At 41.0% G+C, this 16658-nt stretch overlaps 1 protein-coding gene across 1 annotated transcript in view; it reads left to right on the forward strand.

The window, feature by feature from the left end:
• CEP72 (centrosomal protein 72) overlaps positions 1–16658 on the forward strand; it is a 257419-nt gene that overhangs the window by 89271 nt on the left and 151490 nt on the right. The window lies entirely within an intron of this gene.

Genomic DNA, 16658 nt, shown 5'->3' on the forward strand with positions numbered 1-16658 from the left:
TATTAAGGGAGGTACATTAGAATGAGGGGGAAAAAGGGCTTGGGACTATGGGAGGGGATGTAACACTCAGTGCGATTTATGGTGATACCAAGGAGTTGCGGACTGGGTATTATGGTATCGCTAAAAAAAGCCGCTTTGAGCTTATTTCTTAATAAGGGAGGTATATTGGACAAAAATAGGGGGGACTTGGGTTCATGGGGGGGGGGGGTTGTCAAGATTTTTAGTTAGTTTACTGTTAATAGCGGGCCGCGTGTAGATGGGGGGGGGGGGGCGACCGCACTTGAGCTATATGATGGGAAATTAGTGAGGGAAAGGGAACCAAAATTGAAGTGAAGGCCTTATAGCCTGTCAGGTGAAAAGGGTATATAAAGCGATATGACAGTGATAACAGAGAACATTCATTCAACATATGAAAAAACAATAACTCTATAAATAAAACATCATTCAGTGAGCTAATCCACAGGTAACAACAATGTTTCAACTGATAGTCGGTAATACTTATCAAACTGGACAACTAAAAAATACTTTAACCAGGTAGAAAATATGGCATCCTGTGATAGGTGAATAATTCTTATGATAGTTTTAGGTGGGTAGGTGGTAGTGCAATCAGGCATCTGTGCGTTCATATTGGGTGAATAAAACTGTGAGATTTTGGTAGAGTGCTGCAATCTCTATGGTGGGGTGTTGTGTGGTGAGGTGAGAATGTGGGGCTCTATGCGAATGAAAGTTAACAATTTAAAGTTTCTGGATGTTTTAAGCATAGGGGTTAGTTTCCTGTTGCAACTGCTATAGCCCCTGTAGATATGTACGTAGGGAGTGTGCAACAGCTGGGCCCTCACTGAGCACACATCACCTGTAGGTTAGCTCAACTCTATTTGGCATAAGTGGGCGCTATACATTAAGATTATGAGCACTTAATTGGGTTTTATGGCGAAGATGAAACAAGTGAGTTTCTGAAACATAATGGTGCAAAATAATAAGCAAACAATGTGAACTCTACCAAAAACATAAACATTGATCAATATGTCATGAATACTTTAAAAAAAGAACAGAACATAAGAATTAAAAAGAAAAAACACAGAATCTAAGGGTAATACTTATCGTCCAATGTTCATCCGGCTCAGTACACCGACTTTTATAAGTCCTAATGATATAGAGATCCATGTTGTCAGAAGACACTAACTATGGTTTATCACAGTCAGTGTTTAAATTTGCACACTTGGGGAAACAGTCTGCGATCCAGAGTCTGAGGTGTCTTCCCTATGAAATTGGTGATCCAGATCTGTGTCTTTGTCTTTGCGGGAGGGTCTGCCAATCCTGACCCTCCCGTTGTTTCTGCTGACCAAGCTTTCGAGAGGAAGGAGTGGCCCAGACTCCCACTCCAAGGGCGTCTGTGGTGTCTTGTTGTTCCGCAGGAGCAGGGGGGACCACCCATTCTGATGCCGTAGCTCTCAGTTGGGTCTGCCTGGGCTGTGGATTTTCTTTTTGAGGGGGGTACAGGTTCCATAATCTGAGCAGTTCATATCCTCTGGTAGGGGTTTGTATGGTAAACATCTGGTTATTCCGGAAGATAAGTAGCTTAATGGGGTACCCCCACCTGTATCTGATCTAATTTCTGCGAAGGATGGATGTGACTTCCATGAAGGTTTTTCTCTTTTGTAGGGTTCTTGCAGACAGGTCAGGAAAAATTTGCAGCTTTTTGAATTTGTCTGGAAGAGGAGGTTTCTGGAAGTGAGCCCTTTGGATTCTCTCCTTATAGGTGAAATAGTGAAGCCGGACAATTGTGTCTCTGGGTTGGTCGTCCGAGAGTCCTTTGGGTTTGAGAGAGCGATGCGCACGATCCATCAGGGCTTCTGCTTCTGTGGCGGGGGGTGCAAGAATAAGGAACAATTCTTTCAGGTATGATTGCAAGTCAGCCGTTGAGATAGACTCGGGAATACCTCGGATCCTTAGGTTATTCCTACGTGATCTATCTTCCAAGTCCGCTATCTTATCATCCACAACTTCCAGATAATCTGCAAGGCGTTGCGTGTAGGATTGTAAGTTAGAATGCTCCACAGAAGCGTCCTCCTGTCTTCTCTCAAGTGTGTCTAATCTCTCATTCGTTGATGAGATCTCTTTTTTTAGTTCGGCTGTGGAGGCCGCCATTTGAGCTGTGAATGAGGCGTGGTGCTTATCTAGTAAGGACTTGAGGGAATCCATAATAAATGAGGGAGTGACTGCCTCAGGTGTGGCTTGTTGAATGCTTTGAATAGCCGCTAATGTGAGATCTGAGGTGTCAGACCTAGGGGAGTCTGGGGGCTCCGCATCGCTCTGTGATAGTCCTCCTGGAGGGCCAAAGTGGTCCATCACAGTTTTTTTGGGCAGAAATGGCTGCTTGTTTTTTTTTCCTCTAACTGACTGCGACATATTAGTGGAGAGATAAATTGGTCTTGTTACTGAGTGAGTCCTTGAAGAGTCAGAGACCAGGTATGGCGAGACAACCCCTATTAGGGATAGATGAAAATCACTGTGTGGTAGACAGGCTTCAATGGCCTAGACAAAATTATGCCATATTAGGTAGATATGCACTCCAGATAGAATGGGGTTATTAGTAGGGACTAGGGCTCCTGCCCTACAGGTTCAGGTCTTTCTGTGGGTGTCCTTGAAGGTTTAGAGATTCTATCTTCATTAAAAGTGGATTTAAGTTTTAAGTTTAGGACACTCTCCCTAGGGATGTTGCCACCTCTGGGCCAGTCCGGAAAGGGGTGAAGGGGTATGACCCACTGCAACAGGGTGCAGCAGGAAAGGGAGTAGGAGAGTGCGCCTCAGCTATAGCACAGGGGCAAGGTAGACAGCACCTTGTAAAGCTTCTTATACGTGGAGGGTCAAATCATGTGTGCAGTAGTTCAGGTGGTTAAATGCAGCTGCTGTAGTAGAAATGTGTTTCTACAGTGGGTCTGGCAATGTAGTATTAAGGCAGGTCTAGGGGTGCAATGATTGTAAAATGCCAGCTGCTTATTTCCTTTAATGTCTCTACTCCCTCTAGGCTAACAGTTGTGTGCTAATAAGCTGGATTGAATACTGTCCGGTATGTCTTGTAGCAGCTGCACAGAAGAAGTTCCACGTGGCTAGTGTTGAGTGGTTAGTGAATTAGCTGCTGAGTTATAATGATTTCTGTCTTGTCAGGTAAAATCCCACCATCAAGTGGAGCCCCTTTTTCAAACTTAGCTTTAAACTTTTGTTGTCCCTTTCTATGAATTGCTCTGGAGGGAGCCGGACTGACAGGCAGCCACGCTGTGCTGAGCTGGAGTTAAAGATGGCGGTTTCGCGCCACTATGCAGGGAGTGAGTCGTCTCCTTCTCTTTTTTTTTTTTTTTACTTTTACTTTAGTAAAATGTACTATAATTATGATTTGCTGCAAAAATAGTATGGTTTGACCTGCTCTAAGTGTACCCCCCAGCCAGCGTTCTCACAGTTAAAACTAGCGATGTGTAGGGTGCAAGTGTTCCCTGCAGACTTGGCTGCCGTTACTCACTCAGAGGTTGTTGTGGAGGGTATTGGGACACTGAGCTGTGGATCGAGTCGTGCTGGAGCAGCTTTCCTGAGGCTGTGAGGGGTTTATGCTCCGGAGCAGATCACAAGTCTTCCGGGGCTAGCGCAGCAGTTCAATTCCGGTGCTGTGAGATAGAGAGCAGCACGGGCCGTCTTGTTGTACACTGCCTCCTCAAAGGCATAAGCGGGGCAACTCCTTGCGCCTCTAGCAACACAGCAGTCAGCTCTCTCACCGCCGCCTCCGTGCTGCGAGGTTGTTCCTAAGATGTTGCGCTATTAGGGACACAGGAACCAGACCCAGGTTGAGCGGTTAGGTCCAGAGTTGATCTCCTGTGGGTAGCTGTGGCGTCCGTGTCTCTGCCTTTACCCTTCAATGATATGCCAGTCTCTCTAATTGCTACCTTTAAGTTGCAGCCAGACATTCAGGGTTGTAGGCAGGGGAGAACAACTTGATATCAGGGGAATTATGCCAAAAAAAATGCTGTTTCTGAAAGCTTAATTCTAAGAGCTCAAACTAAGTGCGGCCGGCCATCGGAACAAAACAAATTTGATAATAGAAATAAAATGGAAACTTTTTTTTTTTAATTGTATGCTCTGTCTGAATCACAAAATAAACATTTTGATTTCATATCCCTTTAAAGTGAATGTAAATTTAGATGATAAAGTGCCTGGTTTTTAAAAATCCGATTAAAAACAGGGGCTTTTTAATTCATCAAAATTTACATTTCACTCCTGTTGTGAAAATACTTACCTTTTAATCTTGACAGCCGCTCCAGTGATTTCCCCAGTTCGTCACAAGCCTCTTAATACGTCAGAAATGACGGATCGGTCATCCTCCAATCACGGGGGAATCAGTGTCTGATTCAACTCTGTGATTGGAGGAAGCCGGGTTCCTCATTTTAGACCCGGGAAGAGGCTTTGCAACGGGCAGAGGAAGCGATGCAGCGGCTGTCAAGATTAAAAGGTAAGTATTTTCACAACAGGAGTGAAATGTAAATTTTGATGAATTAAAGTGCCCCTGTTTTTAATAAAATTTTTAAAAACCGGGCACTTTATCATCTAAATTTACATTCACCTTAAACTGTAATACAATTTGTTACAGACTGAGGCCACGTAATTGAGTTGTATATATACTGAGAAATATATGCAAATCTGCGTGCTTAGATGAAAACACATTATTGAATAATAATAATTTTAATAACAGTCTACAATTATTTATATATTTATCATTAACATCTTTAAATGGACATGAAGGAGCAGTAATAAAATGCTGTAATGTGCCGGTACATTTTATTATTACCCTAATGCTTGCTATGAACTGGGTTTAACACCCCCCCACACACACACACACACACCCCAATGGAGTTAAATATACTACTGATCCTGAGATGAAAACCAAATAACTCCTGTATACCAACCATGAATTTGAATTAAAGTACATTAAAACAAATTTGAGGTAAATAACATTTTAATTAAAATATCTTTGCACTATTGGATAGTATACATTTAGGGAATATCCTATTTTTCTGATAAAATGTCACTTTGGGTGTGAAATGTGAAAGAAAAGGATCCCGAATGAGTTGTGCTGCCACTAATTGTTTGGCTGCAATAAACAAATTATATTAAAGTACCACTAAACATAGTAGATTTGCATAATCAATAAATGCATTATAAAAAGACAATGCAAAAGCACTTAGTTTGAATTTCAAATGAGTAGTAGATTTTTGTCAAACAAATGTCAGTTAGTTTTATTTTCCTTCCTTATTCATCATGTGACAGACACCAGCCAATCACAAAATGCATATACGTATGTTCTGTGTATCTTGCACATGCTCAGTAGGAGCTGGTGCCTCAGAAAGTGTGTGTATAAAAAAGATTGTGTATATTTAGATAATGGAAGTGAATTGGAAAGTTGTTTAAAATTGTGTGTTCTATCTGAATCATGAAAGTTTAATTTTGACTTGACTGTCCCTTTAACTTTGTGCTTTTTATGGAAAGATTGGGATGCAGTGGGCATTCTTTTTTTTTTTTTTTTTTTTTTTTTTACCTTTAGGGTCTAAAGCTTAATTGTATATAAATATATTTAATATATCCACAAAATCATCATACCTTTTAAAATCCAAACTACTTTTGAACCCATTCCTGAAGTAAGTTGGGGGTTGGAGATGTCCAGTGTAAGGAGATCAATATCCTAGCACTATTTAAAGGGACATGGAACCCAAATTATTAATGATTCAGATAGAGTATACCATTTTAAAGAACTGTTATTTTACTTCTATTAGCTAATTTGCTTTGTTCTCTTGGTATCCTTTGTTAAAACACATGCCTATGTAGGCTCAGTAGCATTAACACAGTACTGGGAGCTAGCTGCTGATTGGTAGCTGCACATATGCTGTATGTCTCTTGTCATTTGATCACCAAATGTGTTCAGTTAGTTCCCAGTAGTGCAAGCTGCTCCTTCAAGCATATTTCATTATAAAAGTAAATTGGAAAGCTGTTTCAAATTGTATTCTCTGTCTGAATCATGAAAGAAAAATGTTGGGTTTCATGTCCCTTTAATAAAATCTGGGGGAATAGACGATCTAAGTTATGGAACAGGGATATGCAGTGATCTGTTCCCATCTGACATCCATTTGCTCAATGTATTAACTATGACACCTGATTCCAGTAAGGCACCATTTTGTACATGCCCACTATATATGCTCTAGGTTTTCAAATCCTATCCAACACTAGCCTTTTGTATGCACCCTTTATTTTGTAAAGTGATTGTGAATCAATATTTATGGTTATTGGAGTTATATTCTTTTCTCCAACATTGGTGTGTCCGGTCCATGGCGTCATCCTTACTTGTGGGATATTCTCTTCCCCAACAGGAAATGGCAAAGAGTCCCAGCAAAGCTGGTCACATGATCCCTCCTAGGCTCCGCCCACCCCAGTCATTCTCTTTGCCGTTGCACAGGCAACATCTCCACGGAGATGGTTAAGAGTTTTTTGGTGTTTAAATGTAGTTTTATTCTTCTATCAAGTGTTTGTTATTTTAAAATAGTGCTGGTATGTACTATTTACTCTGAAACAGAAAAGGATGAAGATTTCTGTTTGTAAGAGGAAGATGATTTTAGCACAGTAACTAAAATCGATTGCTGTTTCCACACAGGACTGTTGAGATGAAGTAACTTCAGTTGGGGGAAACAGTTAGCAGTCTTTTCTGCTTAAGGTATGACTAGCCATATTTCTAACAAGACCATGTAATGCTGGAAGGCTGTCATTTCCCCTCATGGGGACCGGTAAGCCATTTTCTTAGTTAAACATAAAAGAATAAAGGGCTTCAAAAAGGGCTTAAAAACTGGTAGACATTTTTCTGGGCTAAAACAATTGCTTTACTAGGCATATTATGCAGATTCTAACTAATTATTGGTATTATAATCTTGGGGAATGTTTAGAAAAACGGCAGGCACTGTGTTGGACACCTTTTTCAGATGGGGGCCTTTCTAGTTATAGACAGAGCCTCATTCTGGGACTGTATAGGGGTTAAATGTAAAAACGGCTCCGGTTCCGTTAATTTAAGGGTTAAAGCTCTGAAATTTGGTGTGCAATACTTTTAATGCTTTAAGACACTGTGGTGAAATTTTGGTGAATTTTGAACAATTCCTTCATACTTTTTCACATATTCAGTAATAAAGTGTTTTCAGTTTGAAATTTAAAGTTGGCTAAAGTCTTGGTCAGCGGATGTGTCTTCCAAGACAAAATTGCTTAACATTCCTTTCAAAGGTAAAACATTATATGGACCTGATTTGAAAGAGATTATTTCAGACATCACTGGGGGAAAGGGCCACGCCCTCCCACAGGATAGGTCTTTTAAGGCTAATAATAAGCCTAATTTTCGTCCCTTTCGCAGAAACGGACCAGTCTCTAATTCTGTATCCTCTAAGCAACCCAAACCAGCCTGGAAACCAATGCAAGGCTGGAACAAGCGTAAGCAGGCCAAGAAGCCTACCACTGCTACCAAAACAGCATGAAGGGATAGCCCCCGATCCGGGACCGGATCTAGTGGGGGGCAGACTTTCTCTCTTTGCTCAGGCTTGGGCAAGAGATGTTCAGGATCCTTGGGCGCTAGAAATAGTTTCTCAAGGTTATCTCCTGGAATTCAAGGAACTACCCCCAAGGGGAAGGTTCCACAGGTCTCAATTATCTTCAAACCAAATAAAGAGACAAGCATTCTTACATTGTGTAGAAGACCTGTTAAAGATGGGAGTGATACATCCAGTTCCAATAAGAGAACAAGGAATGGGATTTTATTCCAATCTGTTCATAGTTCCCAAAAAAGAGGGAACATTCAGACCAATTTTGGATCTAAAGATCCTAAACAAATTTCTCAGGGTACCATCGTTCAAAATGGAAACTATTCGAACGATCCTACCTACTATCCAGGAAAATCAATTTATGACTACCGTGGATTTAAAGGATGCGTACCTACATATTCCTATCCACAAGGAACATCATCAGTTCCTAAGGTTCGCTTTTCTGGACAAGCATTACCAGTTTGTGGCACTTCCATTTGGATTAGCCACTGCTCCAAGGATTTTCACAAAGGTACTAGGGTCCCTTCTAGCGGTTCTAAGACCAAGGGGCATTGCAGTAGTACCTTACTTGGACGACATCCTGATTCAAGCGTCGTCCCTGTCAAAAGCAAAGGCTCATACGGACATCGTCCTAGCCTTTCTCAGATCTCACGGATGGAAGGTGAACAAAGAAAAAAGTTCTCTGTCCCCGTCAACAAGAGTTCCCTTCTTGGGAACAATAATAGATTCCTTAGAAATGAGGATTTTTCTGACAGAGGTCAGAAAATCAAAACTTCTAAGCTCTTGTCAAGTACTTCATTCTGTTCCTCGTCCTTCCATAGCGCAGTGCATGGAAGTAATAGGATTGATGGTTGCAACAATGGACATAGTTCCTTTTGCACGAATTCATCTAAGACCATTACAACTGTGCATGCTCAGACAGTGGAATGGGGATTATACAGACTTGTCTCCGACGATTCAAGTAGATCAAAAGACCAGAGATTCACTCCGTTGGTGGCTGACCCTGGACAATCTGTCACAGGGAATGAGCTTCCGCAGACCAGAGTGGGTCATTGTCACGACCGACGCCAGCCTAGTGGGCTGGGGCGCGGTCTGGGAATCCCTGAAAGCTCAGGGTCTATGGTCTCGGGAAGAGTCTCTTCTCCCGATAAACATTCTGGAACTGAGAGCGATATTCAATGCTCTCAGAGCTTGGCCTCAACTAGCAAAGGCCAAATTCATAAGGTTTCAGTCAGACAACATGACGACCGTTGCATATATCAATTATCAGGGGGGAACAAGGACTTCCCTGGCGATGAAAGAAGTGACCAAGATAATTCAATGGGCGGAGGATCACTCCTGCCACTTGTCTGCGATCCACATCCCAGGAGTGGAAAATTGGGAAGCGGATTTTCTGAGTCGTCAGACATTCCATCCGGGGGAGTGGGAACTCCATCCGGAAATCTTTGCCCAAATAACTCAATTATGGGGAATTCCAGACATGGATCTGATGGCGTCTCGTCAGAACTTCAAGGTTCCTTGCTACGGGTCCAGATCCAGGGATCCCAAGGCGACCCTAGTAGATGCACTAGTAGCACCTTGGACCTTCAACCTAGCTTATGTATTCCCACCGTTTCCTCTCATCCCCAGGCTGGTAGCCAGGATCAATCAGGAGAGGGCCTCGGTGATCTTGATAGCTCCTGCGTGGCCACGCAGGACTTGGTATGCAGACCTGGTGAATATGTCATCGGCTCCACCATGGAAGCTACCTTTGAGACAGGACCTTCTTGTTCAGGGTCCATTCGAACATCCGAATCTGGTTTCCCTCCAACTGACGGCTTGGAGATTGAACGCTTGATTTTATCAAAGCGTGGGTTTTCAGATTCTGTAATAGATACTCTGATTCAGGCTAGAAAGCCTGTAACTAGAAAAATTTACCATAAAATATGGAAAAAATATATCTGTTGGTGTGAATCTAAAGGATTCCCATGGAACAAGATAAAAATTCCTAAGATTCTATCCTTTCTACAAGAAGGTTTGGAGAAAGGATTATCTGCAAGTTCTCTGAAGGGACAGATCTCTGCTTTATCTGTTTTACTTCACAAAAGACTGGCAGCTGTGCCAGATGTTCAAGCATTTGTTCAGGCTCTGGTTAGGATCAAGCCTGTTTACAGACCTTTGACTCCTCCCTGGAGTCTAAATCTAGTTCTTTCAGTTCTTCAAGGGGTTCCGTTTGAACCCTTACATTCCGTAGATATTAAGTTATTATCTTGGAAAGTTTTGTTTTTGGTTGCAATATCTTCTGCTAGAAGAGTTTCAGAGTTATCTGCTCTGCAGTGTTCTCCGCCCTATCTGGTGTTCCATGCAGATAAGGTGGTTTTGCGTACTAAGCCTGGTTTTCTTCCGAAAGTTGTTTCCAACAAAAATATTAACCAGGAGATAGTTGTACCTTCTTTGTGTCCGAATCCAGTTTAAAAGAAGGAACGTTTGTTACACAATTTGGACGTAGTCCGTGCTCTAAAATTCTATTTAGAGGCTACTAAAGATTTCAGACAAACATCTTCCTTGTTTGTTGTTTATTCTGGTAAAAGGAGAGGTCAAAAAGCGACTTCTACCTCTCTTTCCTTTTGGCTTAAAAGCATTATCCGATTGGCTTATGAGACTGCCGGACGGCAGCCTCCTGAAAGAATCACAGCTCACTCCACTAGGGCTGTGGCTTCCACATGGGCCTTCAAGAACGAGGCTTCTGTTGACCAGATATGTAAGGCAGCGACTTGGTCTTCACTGCACACTTTTGCCAAATTTTACAAATTTGATACTTTTGCTTCTTCGGAGGCTATTTTTGGGAGAAAGGTTTTGCAAGCCGTGGTGCCTTCCATTTAGGTGACCTGATTTGCTCCCTCCCTTCATCCGTGTCCTAAAGCTTTGGTATTGGTTCCCACAAGTAAGGATGACGCCATGGACCGGACACACCAATGTTGGAGAAAACAGAATTTATGCTTACCTGATAAATTACTTTCTCCAACGGTGTGTCCGGTCCACGGCCCGCCCTGGTTTTTTAATCAGGTCTGATGAATTATTTTCTCTAACTACAGTCACCACGGTATCATATGGTTTCTCCTATATATATTTCCTCCTGTCCGTCGGTCGAATGACTGGGGTGGGCGGAGCCTAGGAGGGATCATGTGACCAGCTTTGCTGGGACTCTTTGCCATTTCCTGTTGGGGAAGAGAATATCCCACAAGTAAGGATGACGCCGTGGACCGGACACACCGTTGGAGAAAGTAATTTATCAGGTAAGCATAAATTCTGTTTTTATTTATAAGGTCTCTTTTTCTAGAGATTAAAACCTTTGGCACACATTAAAGGGATCTTCAAACCCAAATTATTTATTTCATGATTCAGATAGAGGATGCAATTTTAAGCAACTTTCTAATTTACTCCAATTATCAATTTTTCTTCATTCTCTTGGTATGCTTTGTTGAATGAGCAGCAATGCACTACTGGTTGCTGACTGAACACATGGGTGAGACAATGACAATCGGTATATATATAAAATATATATATATATCTAATATATATATATATATATATATATATGCAGCCACCAATCAGCAGCTAGAACCTAAGTTATTTGCTGCTCCTGATGTTTCCCAGATAAACCTTTCAGCAAAGGATAACGAATTATCCATAATTAAATAATAGAAGTAAATTGGAAAGCTGTTTAAAATTGCTCTGTCTATATCATGAAAGAAACATTTTGGGTTTCATTTTAAAAGTAAGCAAAGCATACTTATGAACCCAACATTCTTAAACCAAACAGCTTTAAAGGGACATGAGACCCAATTTTTTTCTTTTCTGATTCCGATCAGCCAATAGAATGCAAGCTCAATCTGATTGGCTGATTGGATCAGCCAATCGGATTGAACTTGAATCTGATTGGCTGATTCCATCAGCCAATCAGATTTTTCCTACCTTAATTCCGATTGGCTGATAGAATCCTATCAGCCAATCAGAATTGAGGGGATGCCATCTTGGATGACGTCCCTTAAAGGAGCCTTCATTCGTCGTAGTCCGTCGGTGAAGAAGGAGGTTCCGTGGCGGCGGAAGGAAGATTCAAGACCCGGCTTGGAAGATGACATCGCCCGGATCGAAGACTTCTTCAGCGCCGCCTGGATGATGACTTCATCGGATGGAAGATTTCTTCAGCGCCCCTTGGATGATCACTTCTGCCGGTCCGGATGTCCACTTGGGTTCCATCGCTGCTCGGCTGAGTGAAGACGACTCAAGGTAGGATGATCTTCAGGGGATTAGTGTTAGGTTTTTGTAAGGGGGGTTTGGGTTAGATTAGGGGTATGTGGGTGGTGGGTTTTAATGTTGGGGTGGGTTTGTATTTTTCATTTACAGGCAAAAGAGCTGAACTTTTGGGGGCATGCCCCCACAAATGGCCCTTTTAAGGGCTGGTAAGGTAAAAGAGCGTTGAACTTTATTTAATTTAGAATAGGGTAGGGCATTTTTTTATTTTGGGGGGTTTGTTATTTTATTAGGGGGCTTAGATTAGGTGTAAGTAGCTTAAAATTGTTGTAATATTTGTAAAATGTTTTATAACTTATTTTTTTATTTTCTGTAACTTAGCTTTTTTTATTTTTTGTACTTTAGTTAGTTTATGTAATTGTATTTAATTGTAGTTATTTGTAGGTAGTTTATTTAATTAATTTAATGATAGTGTAGTATTAGGTGTAATTGTAACTTAGGTTAGGATTTATTTTACAGGTAAATTTCTCTTTATTTTAGCTAGGTAAGCTATTAAATAGTTAATAACTATTTAATAACTATTGTACCTAGTTAAAATAAATTGAAAGTTGCCTGTAAAATAAAAATAAATCCTAAGATAGCTACAATATAATTATTATTTATATTGTAGCTATATTAGGGTTTATTTTACAGGTAAGCATTTAGTTTTAAATAGGATTAATTTAGTTCATAATATAAATATTATTTAGATTTATTTAATTCATATTTAAGTTAGGGGGGCGTTAGGGTTAGTGTTAGACTTAGGTTTAGGGGTTAATAACGTTATTATAGAGGGCGGCGGTATAGGGGGCAGGATAGGGGTTAATAGGTATAATGTAGGTGGCGGTGGGCTCCGGGAGCGGCGGTTTAGGGGTTAATACATTTATTATAGTTGCGGTGGGCTCCGGGAGGCGGCGGTTTAGGGGTTAAACTATTTAGTTGTGGCGAGGTGTGGGATCTGCAGGATAGGGGTTAATACATTTATTATAGAGGGCGGCGGTATAGGGGGGGCAGGATAGGGGTTAATAGGTATAATGTAGTTGGCGGTGGGCTCCGGGAGCGGCGGTTTAGGGGTTAATATGTATAGAGTAGCTTGCGGTGGGCTCCGGGAGCGGCGGTTTAGGGGGTAATAACTTTATTTAGTTGCGGCGGTGTAGGGGGGACAGATTAGTGGTGTTTAGACTCGGGGTACATGTTAGGGTGTTAGGTGCAGACAGATCCCATAGGAATCAATGGGATGTCTGGCAGCAGCGAACTTGTACTTTCGCTATGGTCAGACTCCCATTGATTCCTATGGGATCCGCCGCCTCCAGGCTGGCGCTTTGAAAACCAGGTACGCTGGGCCGTAAAAGTGCCGAGCGTACCTGCTAGTTTTTTGATAACTAGCAAAAGTAGTGAGATTGTGCCGCACTTGTGTGCGGAACATCTGGAGTGACGTAAGAATCGATCTGTGTCGGACTGAGTCCGGCGGATCGAAGCTTACGTCACAAAATTCTACTTTTGCCGGTCTCGAGCCTTTGATAACTAAGGCGAATCAGCCTCGCCACAAATACGCTGCGGAATTCCAGCGTATTTGAGGTTGACGGCTTGATAACTAGGCCCCATAGTCGCTACTCAGCTGCCATAGACTGCTAAACACATGTACAAGCTCCTATCAGCCTAACTAGAATTACTTTTCAACAAAGGATAGCATAAGAACAAAACATTTCACATTCCAATGTTCTTAGCATAGAAGAATATGTTCTATTTATATATATATATATATATATATATATATATATATATATATATATATATATATATATATATATATATATATATAGTTAGATATAATCTGATGGTTTTTGCACAAACATATATTTATACTTATATATACACATGATTATATATAGGTGTAGATATATACATATATATACTAATATCTATTTAAAAATACATGTTCCCCTATGTTAACATAAATTAGCTTTTTCATGTTTTCATTGACTGCAAAGGGCACCAATACACTTTTATATATATATATATTTTGCTTAGCCAGTCACCGCTTACAAGGTGCCCCAATTCGACTGGTCCTACTCTAAGTCCTTTTGCCACAGAGGGCTGAAACATTCCTGCTTTTACTCTTCATAATAGAATGAGACTCCCTGGCTTTTTATTCACAACTCTTTAACACTGTAATGAGCACACCTGAACTTGGGTGGAGTGCTTAAACCAATGGGAGATGGTCAGTCTCCCTGGTAACATGGATGTGCGCTGATACCTCTTTGTTTGTGTAATTACTGGGTCATATTGGCAGCACTCCCAGATGTTGATTTAAACTTTTTGTGAGGTGTGCTAAAAAAAACAAATTTTGTATTTGTATTTAAAATTACCAGGGAGACTGACCATCTCCCATTCGTTTAAGCACCCCACCCAAGTTCAGGTGTGCTCATTACAGTGTTAAAGAGTTGTGAATAAAAAGCCAGGGAGTCTCATTCTATTATGAAGAGTAAAAGCAGGAATGTTTCAGCCCTCTGTGGCAAAAGGACTTAGAGTAGGACCAGTCGAATTGGGGCACCTTGTAAGCGGTGACTGGCTAAGCAAAATATGGCCATATTGTGTGACTAAGTTCCCAATATTATTTAAAAAAAGAATAGTTGTCTCTTGATGTATATGCAGGCAATTTTTTGCAGCAGTAAAAAATATGTTGTGCTTTTGAAAATGGATGTGCGCTGATACCTCTTTGTTTGTGTAATTACTGGGTCATATTGGCAGCACTCCCAGATGTTGATTTAAACTTTTTGTAAGGTGTGCTAAAAAACAAATTTTGTATTTGTATATACAGGGAGTGCAGAATTATTAGGCAAGTTGTATTTTTGAGGATTAATTTTATTATTGAACAACAACCATGTTCTCAATGAACCCAAAAAACTCATTAATATCAAAGCTGAATATTTTTGGAAGTAGTTTTTAGTTTGTTTTTAGTTTTAGCTATTTTAGGGGGATATCTGTGTGTGCAGGTGACTATTACTGTGCATAATTATTAGGCAACTTAACAAAAAACAAATATATACCCATTTCAATTATTTATTTTTACCAGGGAAACCAATATAACATCTCAACATTCACAAATATACATTTCTGACATTCAAAAACAAAACAAAAACAAATCAGTGACCAATATAGCCACCTTTCTTTGCAAGGACACTCAAAAGCCTGCCATCCATGGATTCTGTCAGTGTTTTGATCTGTTCACCATCAACATTGCGTGCAGCAGCAACCACAGCCTCCCAGACACTGTTCAGAGAGGTGTACTGTTTTCCCTCCTTGTAAATCTCACATTTTATGATGGACCACAGGTTCTCAATAGGGTTCAGATCAGGTGAACAAGGAGGCCATGTCATTAGATTTTCTTCTTTTATACCCTTTCTTGCCAGCCACGCTGTGGAGTACTTGGACGCGTGTGATGGAGCATTGTCCTGCATGAAAATCATGTTTTTCTTGAAGGATGCAGACTTCTTCCTGTACCACTGCTTGAAGAAGGTGTCTTCCAGAAACTGGCAGTAGGACTGGGAGTTGAGCTTGACTCCATCCTCAACCCAAAAAGGCCCCACAAGCTCATCTTTGATGATACCAGCCCAAACCAGTACTCCACCTCCACCTTGCCGGCATCTGAGTCGGACTGGAGCTCTCTGCCCTTTACCAATCCAGCCACGGGCCCATCCATCTGGCCCATCAAGACTCACTCTCATTTCATCAGTCCATAAAACCTTAGAAAAATCAGTCTTGAGATATTTCTTGGCCCAGTCTTGACGTTTCAGCTTGTGTGTCTTGTTCAGTGGTGGTCGTCTTTCAGCCTTTCTTACCTTGTCCATGTCTCTGAGTATTGCACACCTTGTGCTTTTGGGCACTCCAGTGATGTTGCAGCTCTGAAATATGGCCAAACTGGTGGCAAGTGGCATCTTGGCAGCTGCACGCTTGACTTTTCTCAGTTCATGGGCAGTTATTTTGCGCCTTGGTTTTTTCACACGCTTCTTGCGACCCTGTTGACTATTTTGAATGAAACGCTTGATTGTTTGATGATCACGCTTCAGAAGCTTTGCAATTTTAAGAGTGCTGCATCCCTCTGCAAGATATCTCACTATTTTTGACTTTTCTGAGCCTGTCAAGTCCTTCTTTTGACCCATTTTGCCAAAGGAAAGGAAGTTGCCTAATAATTATGCACACCTGATATAGGGTGTTGATGTCATTAGACCACACCCCTTCTCATTACAGAGATGCACATCACCTAATATGCTTAATTGGTAGTAGGCTTTCGAGCCTATACAGCTTGGAGTAAGACAACATGCATAAAGAGGATGATGTGGTCAAAATACTCATTTGCCTAATAATTCTGCACTCCCTATATATATATATATATATATATATATATATATATATATATATATATATATATATATATATAGTGAAGATTGGAGTAGCTGTGTTAGTCCAGTACATAAGATGCTCAAAAAACAAAGTATTGCAGTATGCAGTGATACCTTTTTTATTGGACTAACATAATATTTCAAAGACAAGCTTTCGAGAGTTTTCCTCTCTTCCTCAGGTCTGAAGCAATACTGATCAATCTGATATAGATACACATCACATACAACAAAAGGAAGGGAGGGAGGGGGGTGAGAGGGGTGTCATAAAAAGAAGAGAATGTGTCCGAAGGAGAAAATAGCTGAGAATAGCCAGAAAGAGTAAATAAACAGAGGAGAGTATATAGGCAAGATGAGAGGAAAAACCAAAGGA

Source organism: Bombina bombina, chromosome 5, assembly GCF_027579735.1.
Source record: "Bombina bombina isolate aBomBom1 chromosome 5, aBomBom1.pri, whole genome shotgun sequence".
In the NCBI taxonomy this organism is placed as follows: Eukaryota; Metazoa; Chordata; class Amphibia; order Anura; family Bombinatoridae; genus Bombina; species Bombina bombina.